Source organism: Pongo abelii, chromosome 11, assembly GCF_028885655.2.
Source record: "Pongo abelii isolate AG06213 chromosome 11, NHGRI_mPonAbe1-v2.0_pri, whole genome shotgun sequence".
NCBI classification, from domain to species: domain Eukaryota; kingdom Metazoa; phylum Chordata; class Mammalia; order Primates; family Hominidae; genus Pongo; species Pongo abelii.
In genome coordinates, this window is record NC_071996.2 from 19227197 (window position 1) to 19240271 (window position 13075).

General features: G+C 40.6%; 1 long non-coding RNA gene across 2 annotated transcripts in view; it reads right to left on the bottom strand.

Moving 5' to 3' along the window:
- Positions 1-12743, bottom strand: part of LOC129057933 (uncharacterized) — a 30009-nt gene extending 17266 nt beyond the window's left edge. The window contains exons 1-3 of one of the 2 annotated variants that reach the window (XR_008522699.2): positions 12158-12743; positions 11082-11242; positions 8205-10747 (exon numbers count right to left, since the gene is read on the bottom strand). This is a non-coding gene — a long non-coding RNA (uncharacterized LOC129057933). Of the gene's footprint in view, positions 1-8204; positions 10748-11081; positions 11243-12157 lie in introns of those variants that run through there. The other variant, XR_010135954.1, reaches the window with a different exon arrangement.
- Between the last annotated feature and the right edge of the window lie 332 nt (positions 12744-13075).

The window sequence follows — 13075 nt, forward strand, 5'->3', positions numbered from 1 at the left end:
AATGTTAAAGGCAGCCACAGAGGGAGAAAGCATATTACATACAGAGGAACAAAGATAGGAATTGCATAAGACTTTCAATCAAAAAATGTACAAGTCAGAAGACAATAAAGTGGCAGATTTGGGCTGGGCACGGTGGCTCATGCCTGTAATCCCAGTACTTTGGGATCCCCAAGGCAGGCAGATCACCTAAGGTCAGGGGTTCGGGACCAGCCTAGCCAACGTGGCAAAACCCTGTCTCTACTAAAAGTACAAAAATTAGCTGAGCGTGGTAGCACATGTCTTTAATCCCAGCTACTCAGGAGGCTGAGGCAGGAGAATCACTTGAACCCAGGAGGTAGAGGTTGCAGTGAGTCAAGATGGTGCCACTGTACTCCAGCCTGGGTGACAGAGCGAGACTCCATCTCAAAAAAATAAAAATAAATAAAAATAAAGTGGCAAATTTTAAAAACTGAAAGAAAAACAATGACAACTCAGAATTCTAAATCCAATAAAGTATCTTTCAAAAATGAAGGAGAAATAAAAACATTTTTGTTAAACAAAACAAAGAAAGTTCATGACTAGCACATTTGCCCTAAAATAACCGAAAAAGGAATTTCTTCAATTAGAGGAAATATGATACAGATACCCAGGTCTATACAATATAAAGAAAAGCACTGGAAATTACATAAAGAAAATGTTATAAAATTTACATTTGTTCTATTGTTCTAAAAGTTAACTTATGTCTAAACCAGGGATCAAATAAAAATTTTCTGGAAAGGAGATTTTAGGCTTTTGGAACCACGTACGGTCTCTGTCACATTTTTTGTTTTGTTGTTGTTGTTGCATGGTTGTTTGCTATGTTTTGTTTTGCATTATTTTAAAACCCTTTAAAATGTAAAAATCAGAAAAGATACAGTGGTACATTTCTTAGGTTTTCTTTTTGTGTGGTATATCGTAGACTTGTGGCAGGAATAGCTGGCAACCAGATACACAAAAAAGCATAAATTTTTATTTATTTATTTATTTTTATTTAGTTAGTTCGTTTTTTGAGACAGAGTAATAAAAGGCCCAATCAGTGCCTGCTTCTCTAGCCAAAGGACCAGAGAGGAGGCTACCCAGCAACACAGAAAACTCATAGATAATAAGTGACCAACCCCAGCCAAATACTACAGAAAAAACTATGGCCCCACTGACTCTAGCAAGGTCCAGTGGAGAGCTTAGGCTTCAGCCCAGGCCATAAAAAGACACCCAATCCCCTATCAGAGTGGTATCAGGGAAGGCCAAGTCTGAAGCTGGAACTCTCATCACCTGAGCAGTAAGGAGGTCCCACTGCTGTGCCAGTGGAGATCACATGGGAGCCTGGAGTTCCATCTTTTACTGACAGGAACCAGGTGCTCTTCCCCTCCTCTGGGGTACTGTCAGGCATGGTCAAGTGGAGAGTGCTACCACTGCCTAGGAGAAAAGAGGCCAACCCGCGTGGTTAAGGTGAAGGCCACCTGAGCCGCGGCAACAAGGTACTTCTGCTCCTTCTAGCCATTAACAGGGTGCTATTAACAGAGACCTAGTGAAGAGCAGAAGTGCCATGCCCACTCATCAGTAATGAGGAGCCCCTGCCTCTCTAGGGTGTCTAATGAAGCTAGTGGCAAACCTGGACTTGTCTTCTTTTTGGGTTATAATAAGGTGACACCACTCTTTCATTTCCTGCTGGAGTCATGTCTTAAGAAGCCAACAAAAGCAAAAGGTTTGACCAAGATCTAGAGTCTCATAACATATAATACCAAAATTTTCCAGGTTTCAACTGAAAATTACTTGTCATTTAAAAAAACAGTAAAATCTCAACTTGAATGAAAAGAGACAAGCAACAGACACTAACACTGAGATGACACAAATGTTTATATTATCTGGAAAAGATTTTGAGTCATAAAAATCCTTCAATAAATGATTGATTGTAAATATGCTTGAAACAAATGAAAAAATAGGAAGTGTCAGCAGAGAGATAAAAGATGTAAAGATGAAGTAAAAAGAAATTATAGAACTGAAAACTACAATGCCCAACTTAAAAAACTCAGTGGATTGGCTCCATAGCATAATTTAAAGGACAGAGAAAAGAATCAGTGAACTTGAAGGTAGAACAATAGAAACTGCCCAGTCAGAACAACAGAGACAAAACAGACAGGAAAAAATATATATAAACTGAATCTCAGAGACATATTGTATTAGTTCGTTCTTACATTGCTATAAAGAAATATCTGAGACTGGGTCATTTATAAAGAAAAGAGATTTGGCTGGGCACACTGGCTCATGCCTGTAATCCCAGCACTTTGGGAGGCCAAGGCAGGTGGATCGCCTGAAGTCAGGAGTTTGAGAGCAGCTGGGCCAACATGGTGAAACCCCGTCTCTACTGAAAATACAAAAATTAGCTGGGCATGATGGTGGACACCTGTAATCCCAGCTACTCAGGAGGCTAAGGCAGGAGAATTGCTTGAACCTGGGAGGCAGAGGTTGCAGTGAGCCGAGATCTCACCACTGCATTCCAGCCTGGGCAACAAGAGCAAAACTCCGTCTCAAAAAAAAAAAAGGTTTAATTGACTCATGGTTCTGCAGGCTGTACAGGAGGCATAGTAGCTTCTGCTTCTGGCAAGGCCTCAGGAAATTTACAACCGTAGTGAAAGGGGAAGGGGAAGCAGGCACGCCTTAAATGGCCAAAATGGCCAGAGCAGGAAAAAGGGAGAGGGGTGGGGAGGTGCCACACACTTTTAAACAACCAGATCTCATGAGAGCTCTATCAGGAGAAGAGCTCTAGGAGGATGGTGCTAAACCATTAGAAATTGCCCCCATGATCCAATCACCTCCCACCAAAACCCACCTCCAGCATTGGGGATTACATTTCAATGTGAGTTTTGGGTGGGGACACAGGTTGGAATCATATTACATATGATCTAATATTCATGTCCTTGGAGCCCTGAAAGAAGAAAGAGAGTGAGACTGAGAAGTATTTAAAGAAATAATGGCTAAATTTTTCCCAAATTGGACAGAAGACAAGATTCAAGAAGCTTAGAGAGGGTCGGGTGTGGTGGCTCAAGCCTGTAATCCCAGCACTTTGGGAGGCCAAGGCAGGTGGATCACCTGAGGTCAGGAGTTCGAGACCAGCCTGACCAACATGAAGAAACCCCATCTCTACTAAAAATACAAAAATTAGCCAGGCATGGTGGCATGCACCTGTAATTGCAACTACTCAGGAGGCTCAGACAGGAGAATTGCTTGAACCCATGAGGCAGAGGTTGCAATGAGCTAAGATCACGCCATTGCACTCCAGCCTGGGCAACGAGAGCAAAACTCCATTTCAAAAAAAAAAAAAAAGAAGCTTAGAGAATCCCAAAGAGTATAAACCCAAATAATCTACTCTCAAACATATAGTAAAATTTCTGAAAAGTGAAGACAAAGAAAAAAAAAAAAAAACTCTTGAAAGCAGCAAGAGAGTAATTATACCTTACCTAAAAGGGAAAAATAATTCAAACGACAGTAGATTTTCTCAACAGACACTACAAAGGAAGTAGCTAAAAGGAAAAAGTAAAAATAAAAAAACAAAAAATAAAAAACAGAATTCTACATCCAGAGAAAATATCCTTCAAAAATGAAGGGGAATTCAAGACACTCTCAGATGAAGCAAAGAGATTTTTGTCATCAATTGTCCCACCTTAAGGGAATGGCTAAAGGAAGTCCTCTAAACAGAATGGAAACAAGACTTTTAGAATATTAGGTAAGAAGAAGAACAAAGGAAAGAATCAAAACATGGATGAAGAATACATTCTCCTTCTCCTTTTGCACATTTTACATTATGTTTGATAGTTGAAGCAAAAATTTTAACACTGTCTTATATGACTCTAAATGTGTGTTGATTAAATAGGTAAAACAATTATACTATAAATTTTGGAAGGTAAAAGGAACTAAAAGGAGAAGTTATCTACACTTTACTCAAGCTAGCAAAATTTGGGCAATAGTAGGCAGTGATAAGTTATGTATATATAATATAATACATAGAGAAACCACCAAAATATCTATCTAGAAGCATATACTCAAAATCACTACAGGTTAATCAAATTGGAGTTCTAAAAAAAGGTTCAAGCAACCTATAAGGAAAAAAGAACATGAAAATAGAGAAATGAAAAACAGAGAGAACAAACAAAAAACAAAAATTAAAATGGCAGATTTAAACCCTAACATGTCAATAATTACATTAAATATACATATTCTAAATTCAATGATTAAAAGACAAAGACTGACAGAGGGAATAAAAGAATGAATAAGTCAACTATATGTGGTCAACAAGTAATTCACTTCAATTATAATGACACAGGGAGGTTGATATTAAAAGGCTAGAAAAAGATAAACCATGCAAATATTAATCAAAAGAAAACATGAATGACTTTATTAATCAGATTAAGTAAACTTTAGAGCAAAGAAAACTACTAAAGACAGAGCAAGACATTACATAATGATACAAGGGTAAATCCACCAAGAAAACTTAGTAATACTAAATGTGTCTACATCAAACAACAGAGCTGCAAGATATGTAAGACAAAAATTAAAAAAAAAAAATTCTTATTAATAATTGGAGACTTCAAAACCCATCTCTCAACAACAGATAAAACAACTAGACAGAAAATAAGCAAGGAATAGAATTTAACACAGTCATACCTCAAAAGCATCTAATCAAAACTTACAGAAATTTCCACTTAACAACAACAGGATACACGTTCTTTTCAAGCATCCATGGAGCACTTACCAAGATAGATCATACCTTGAGGCATAAAACAAATCTCAACAAATGTCCAAGATTGAAATCCCACACTGTTCTCTGACTACAATGAAATCAAAATAACAATAATAAAAATGTAAAGATAATAGCAGAATCAATGAAATTGAAAACAAACCCAATACAGAAACAAAAAGCTGTTTCTATGAAAAGTTCAATAAAATTGGCAAACCCCTAGTAAGGAAAAAGAGAAGATACAAATTACCCATGTCAGGAATAAAACAGGAGATATCACTAAAGACCTGGCAAACAACAAAAGATAAGCGAATATTACATACAACTCAATACAATACAATACAATACACAACAATTTCAAAACTTAGCTGAAATAAGCCAATTTCTCAGAAAGTACGAACTAACATAACTCATGCAACTTGAAATGGAGAACTTGGGAGATGCTTAACTATTAAAGAAATTGAATTCATAAATTTAAAATACCCCTAAAAATCTCCAGTCCCAGTTAATTTCACCAGTGAATGCCACCCAACATTTAAAGAACACCCATTCTACACAGTATTTCCTAAAAAAAAAAAAAAAAAAAAGGACAGAACACTACCCAGTTAATTTATGAAGTTAGTATTACCTTGATACTAAAACCAAAGAAAAGTAGTATAAAAAAAGAAAGCTACAGGCCGATATCCTTCATAAGTAGAGGCACAAAAATGTTTAACAAAGCATTAGCAAATAAATTCAGAAATATATAAAAATATAGCATGACATAAGTAAGGCATATTCTAGGATAAAAGATTGGTTTAATAGCAATACTAAAATCAATAAAAATAATCCCTATCAGAAAATTAAAGAGGAGAACTTCTTCAGCTTGATAAAGAGCATATAGAAACAAAAACAAAACAAAACGGAAACCTCCAACTACCATTGTTCTTAATGGTGAAAGACTGGTTGCTTTCCCCCAAGACTGGGAACAAAGTAAATATAGCCACTCTCATCACTGTTATTCAATAAGGACTAGACACTGCAATAAGATGTGACAAAAAGCATATAAATTTTAAAAAACAGCTAAAACTGTCACTATATGCAGATGACATTATGATCTATGCAGAAAAACCCAAGGAATCTAAAAAATAATATCCTGGAACTAATAAGTGAGTTTAGCCAAATCTTAGGATGTAAGATCAATATACAAAACTGAACTACAGTCCTGCATTGCTTAGCAATGGTGATATGTTCTGAGAAATGCATCATTAGGGGATTTTGTCATTGTGCAAACACACAGTGTACTTACATAAACCTAGATGGTATAGCCTAGTACACACCCTGGCCATAAGGTACAGCCTATTACTCGTAGGCTACACACCTGTATAGCATGTCATTGTACTGAATACTGCAGACAATTGTAACACGATAATAAGTATTTGTGAACCTAAACATATCTAAGCATAGAAAAGATACAGTAAAAATACCACCTAAAAGATATTTTAAATGGTACACCTGTATAGAGCACTGACCATGAATGGAGCTTGCAGGAGTGGAAGTTGCTCTGGGTGAGTCAGTGAGTGGTGAGTGAATGTGAAGCCCCAAGACATTACTCTACACTAGTCTAGGCTTTATAAACACTGTACACTTAGGCTACACTACATTTATTTAAAAATATTTTCCTTTCCTTAATAATAAGTTAACCTTAACTCACTATAACCTTTTTACTTTATAAACTTTTTTTAACTCTTTGACTCTTGTAATAATACTTAGCTTAAAATACAAACACATTATACAGCTGTACAAAAATATTTTATTTCTTTACATTCTTAATCTTATCTATATATTTTCTATTTTTATGTATTTATTTATTTATTTTGCTTTTTAAACTTTTTGTTAAAAACTAAGTCACAAACACAAGCATTAGCCTAGACCTACACATGGTCAGGATCATCAATATCACTGTCTTCCACCTCCATATCCTGTCCAACTGGGAATCTTCAGGGGTAAAGGCATGCACGGAGCTGTCTTCTCCTAAGATAACAATGCCTTCTTCTGGATACCTCCTGAAGGACCTGCCTGAGGCTGTTTTACAGTTAACTATTTTCTAATAAATAGAAAAAATAAACTCTAAAGTAAGGATAAAACGCATAGTATAGTAAATACATAAGCCAGTAACATAGTCATTTATTATCATTACCAAGTGTTATGTGCTATACATAATTCTATGTGCTATACTTTTATAAGATTGGCAGTACAGTAGATTTGTTTACATCAGTGTCACCCCAAGCACATGAATGATGCTCTGACATGATGATGGCTGCAACGTCACTAGACACCAGGAATTTTTCAGCTCCATTATCATCTTACAGTACCCCATTGTATATGTGGTCCACCGTTGACCAAAACATCATTGTGCAACTCATGACTGTGTATTTCTATATTCTAGCAATGAACACTTGGATAACAAAGTTTAAAAATATAATAGTATTTTAAATCATCCAAAAATGAAATATTTAGGTGCAAGTCTAACAAAACAAGTACATGTGTTGTATGCAGAAAAATACAAAATGTTGATAAAAGAAATGAAAGAAGATCAAAATAAATGGAGAAACATACCATTTTCATACGCTGGACATGTCAGTATAGTAAAGCTGTCAATTCTCCTAAAACTGATATAAAGTTAAAATACAATTTCTATCAAAACCCCAGCAATATACTTGCATATTTTTATAGACAAATGTTTGTGAAAATGCAAAGGAGGAGCATGAAGCATTAAACATTTTTGAAAAAGAAGAATGAAGTGAAAGGAATCAATCTATCTGATTTCAAAACTTATTATATAACCCCAGTAATCAAGACTATGTGGTATTGGTGGAGGAACAGGCACAAAGATCAGTGAATAGAGAACCCAAAAATAGAGAACCCATGCAAATACATCCAACTGATTTTTCACAAAGGTGCAAAAGCAATTCAATCAAGGAAACCTTTTCAAGGAACAATTAGATGTGCATAAGCAGAAAAAAAACAAAAACTCCAAAACCTTGGCCTAAACCTCAAGCCCTAAACAAAACTTAACTCAGGGACTTTTGCATGTAAAATATAAAACTATCAAACTGGCTGGGCACAGTGGCTCACATCTGTAATCCCAGCGCTTTGGGAGGCTGAGGCAGGTGGATCATTTGAGGTCGGGAGTTCAAGACCAGCCTGGCCAACATGGTGAAACCCCATCTCTATTAAAAATACAAAAATTAGCCAGGCGTGGTGGTACACGCCTGTAATCCCAGCTACTCAGGAGGCTGAGGAAGGAGAATCACTAGAGGTTGCAGTGAGCCAAGATTGTGCCACTGCACTCTAGCCTGGATGACAGAGCAAGTCTCCATCTCAAAAAAAAAAAAAAAAATTAAACTATTTAAAAAAAAGAAAGTATTTGGGATCTAGGACTAGACAAAGAGAACTTCACATAGTATAACCTACAAAAAAATGAAAAATTGGACTTTATTAAAGTTAAAAATGTTTGCTTTGAGAAAAAGTCTATTGAGGATGAAAATACAAGTTATGTACTTGTAGGAAATATTTGCAACCCACACATCTAACAAGGACTAGTACCAGACATGTATAAAGAATTCTCAAAACTCAGCAGTAAAAAAATAAAACCATTTAGAATATGGGCAAGGATCTGAACAAACATTTCACTGAAAAGGACATAGAGATGGCAAACAAAGTACATGAAAGTATGTTCAGCATCATTAACCACTGGGAAAATGTACATTTAAACCACAGTGAGATATCACTATATGAAAATAAAAAATAGTGATAACAGCAAATGCTAGTGAGTGTGTGGAGAGACCAGCACACAAACATTGATGGTAGGAGAGTAAAATGGAACAGCAACTCTAGAAATTTGAGTTAACAATCATTTGACAATTTGACAACTAAACATATAGCCACCATACAAACCAGCCACTGCTTACTTAGGCTCGTGTCTCAGAAAAATCAAAACTTGTGTTCACACAAAAACCCATTCACATATGTTTTATCAGCTTTATTCATAATTTAAAAAAAAAAAAAACTGGAAACAACCCAGATATTCTTCAGTGGGTAAAGGGTTAAACAAATTGGTACTCCTTAGGCTGGGCGTGCTGGCTCACACCTGTAATCCCAGCACTTTGGGAGGCCAAGGCGGGAGGATCACGAGGTCAGGAAATCAAGACAATCCTGGCCAACACAGTGAAACCCCGTCTCTACTAAAAATACAAAAAAGTAGCCGGGCGTGGTGGCACATGCCTGTAGTCCCAGCTACTCGGGAGGCTGAAGCAGGAGAATCGCTTGAACCCGGGAAATGGAGTTGCAGTGAGCCAAGATCGTGCCACTGCACTCCAGCCCGGGCAACAGAGCAAAACTCCAAATCAAAAAAAAAAAAAAAATCGGTACTTTCATACCATGAAATACCACTCAGCAATAAAAAGGAGCAAACCATGGATACATGAAACAACTCAAGTCAATCTTCACAGATTTATGCTGAGTAAAAAAAACCCAATCCCAAAACATTACACCCCACATGATTCCACTTATGTAACATCACTGAAATAGCAAGATTAGAGAAATAGAGAATGGAGAATGGTCAGGCTTAAGAACAGGGTTGGGGGTCTCAAGAGGGAAGGATTTCTGCCTCGATCTGGCACCCTCCTTTCTCTGCACCACCCCCTTCTGCATCATGATGGGCATGGGACGGACAAGAGCTCCTCTCAACCGAACCAGACCTGTCTCTGGCCAAAGGGAATTTCCAAAGATGTGTCTCCAGAAGCAGAATAAGAGAGGTTTGATTCAAGCACATAAGTATTTCAGTGAATTACTCTCTTTGAAAATGATGAGAGAGACAGGCTTTTTGAAATTTCCAGGTCTGTCCTAGGATGTAGATTGGGTTCAATAGGCCATGTCCACCAGGAAATTTCTAAAGTCAGGTTATTAAAAGGCTGGCAGGGTGGGAACTCACAGTACTGCTGGACTGCAGCCCCAGACACTGAGATGAGGGCCGAGTCTTTTTTGACAGGAATCTCAGCCTCTCGTGCAGATTCATTTATCGAAAGGAGGTAATGGGAATGGGAAAGAAACACTGCTCTAATTTCATAACATGTAGCTCTCAACATGTTTAAACTCCAGGACCTCCTTTGCAGTTGAGCTTCTCTGGAAATATGCTACTCCTTGAAAGGACATATGCACAGCCATTCTGAGGTGGGGTGGATGTGCTCACCCCAGATGCACGTTCCGAACATGGGCCCTAGAACTGCAGGTTGGGGGCTGCAAGGGCCTCAGGGTCAACGAGTGTCACTCAACCAAGGCGTGCATTCTGTGGATCTCTTTGGACACTTATACTCTCCCAATTCTGTCCCCTATGGGGTGGTGCTGGGCAGCTCCTGTTCCAGGGGATGCCGTCCTCATCCCCACCTGCTGTAGGGCTCAGACTTTGCTAGGCCTTGAAGGAGGTAGTAAGGAGGAAGCAGACCTGAGCTGTGATCTCACAGAGACGACATCTGAGGTGACAGAGAAAACCCTACATAACGTTGTATGTCCTGGAGTAGGACCAGGTGCTGGAATGGACTCCAGACTGCAGGTGCTCTGGGACACCAACCTCATGGGAACTTGCAGTGCTGGCTGCACAGGAGTGGGTGGCAGGTCAACATCACCCCAGCCACTGACGCTCTGTGGTAGGACTGAATCCTGGCACCATTGCTTAATAGCTGGTGATGCTGAGCTGGACATCACCTCTCTGCCTTGGTTTTCTCAGCTGTAAAATGGGGATCATTATACCTGCCTTTCTGGACTGGGTTAAGATTCAACATGACATTAAGCACATCAGCACGGTACAATGTGTGGAAAAGCAGAAAAGAGTGAGGGAGAAGACCCATTGCACTCACCCACACCAGCTCCCTCCCAAGTCCTGAAATTCCCACAGTAGCCTCATTCTTCAAGGGCCTTCTAGAGCCAGGGCCATTTTAACTCCTAGAATTGGTATCCCTTGGGAAGAGAATGAAATGAGCCAGACATTCCTAAATTTGATGAATTAGCCCACAACTCCCCAGAAGCACTGTTGAAAGCAGGGGCCCTCAGAATGAGATGTGTGGGCTCGCTGGAGACCAGGAGAGACCAGGGAGCTGCACCCAGGCTGTGCACCACAGGCCCCGACAGGTGGGCTCAGGAAGCTGCAGGGCTTGGCAGTCTTGCTCTGGACAGTGGAGGGTGCATTCGTCTGCTCACCCCAACTCTCCAGCGGACATTTACTGAGAATGGGAGGCAGGACCATGGAAATTCCATTCCCACACGGCCCATGGGTTTGAGGGGAAAATCTTACCTGGATTTTTATTGTTATGCTGCCATTCCCTAGTTGTGTGATTGCTTTTTCTCAGTCTCTGCTAGGCTCAGTTTCTTCTTCTTTAAAATGGGAATAACAGCTCTCATCTCCTCTCAGGCAGTGAAGGATTAAATAGTACTGCTCCTGAGAGGATCTGTTTCCTGTTGGATGAATGAGTAAAGGGAGCAAGGACACCCTTTGCCCCTGCTGGCCCCCAACCACCCCTGCCCTCCTTGTCATCCTCTCCACGGAACTTCAGACTGTCCCACCGGCCTCTGTACCCCGTCCAAGCCTTCAAGTCCCTCTTCTACATGGCCACCAGATCTGATCGCAGCTCTCCTCCTCAGCTCACAACCCTTCAGTGGCTCCCTGGTACCATGAGGCTAGGGCCCAAGTGCCTTACACTGACCTCTCTGGGAGCTGGAACCTGCCACACTCCTGTGAACTCCAAATACCTGAGACAGGTCTCAGTCAATTTAGAAAATTTATTTTGCCAAGGTTAAGGACACACGCCTGTAACATGGCCTCAGAAGGTCCTGCTGACAGATGCCCAATGTGGGCAGAGCTCAGCTTGGTTTTATACATTTTAGGGAGACATGAGACATCAATCAACATACATAAGAGGAACTTTGGTTCCATTGGAAAGGCAGAGACGGCTTCCAGGTTGTAGGTAGATAAAAGACAAGCAGCATTCTTTTGAGTTTCTGATTAGCCTTTCCAAAGGAGGCAATCAGATATGCATCTATCTCAGTGAGCAGTGGGATGACTCTGAATAGAATGGGAATCAGGTTTTCCCTAAGCAGTTCCCAGCTTGATTTTTCTCTTTAGCTAGTGATTTGGGGGTTCCAAGATTTATTCTCCTGCCACACTCCCCAGCCTCATCCCATATCCTCCTTGACTGGAACCTCCTATTTCCCCAACCCCATGCCTTAGGCATGCCCTGCTCCCCCTGGAGACAGGCACGCACATGCAGACTTAGCTCAGCTCAGGGCACCTCTGACCCCATCTCAGCTACATGTGGTCCTTCCCACTTTGAGCCCTTGCAGCAGCCAAGGAAACACCATCCTAGCACTTACAGCTTCTTATCATGAGTGTGTCCTGCTGTGTCTGCTCCAACTCCAGGTGGTGATCAAGGCTCAAGTGTTATTTATGTATCTCCATAACCTCAGCCAGAGCAAGGCTGGAAGGGGTGGGGAAGCCAGGGGAGGGGCGAGAAGGGAAAGGGGAGGGAGGGAAAGAAGAATGGAAGAGGAGGGGAAAGAGAAAAAAACAGGGAGGAGGAAGGGAGGAGGGGAGGGTAGGAGAGAGAGAGGCAGGAAGGGAGGAAGGGAGGGTGAACTGAGGGAGGGAAGTGAGGTAGACAGGGAGAAAGGGGAAGGCAGAGAGAGAGAAAGGGTGGAGGAGGGAGAGAAGGGGAAGAGGCAGAAAAGGAGGGAGAAAGAAAGTTAGCTGGTTAACTAATTAGTTAGGTAGTTGGTCACTAAAATGAAGCCAATCAAATAGAACCATTCGACCCACAGGAGTAGACTCAAACTTGACATTGTGAGCTTACTCGTGAGACAACCAATCAGACCCTGAGAAGAAAGTTCATCCTTGGGCCATGGTGCCAGGAACTATGATGGCTTCCATCCATCTTGAGCCGCTTTTGTTATCCAAATTATAGCATGCAAGACAGAAGCAGCATAATGAGGCCCTGTGCATTCTCTGGGGGGATGGGGGAAGAGGGGTGGAAGAGGAACAAAGGCCTCCAACCTCCCAGGATGGAGGCTCCCTCATTTTCTTGGGCAGCCCCAGCTTCCTTTGAAAGCAAGAAAGGAGCACGGTCCACTGCCATGGCAACCACCCTCAGCCATCCTGGGACTGGGACGTGACAACTTACTGTGAGCCGTCCAGAGGCCAGGTTTCCCCAGTTTTCAGCCACACAGGAATAGAAGCCCTTTGAAAGGAATGACAGATGACACTTTTTAGGATCTGGCTCAACCATCAGTGACGGC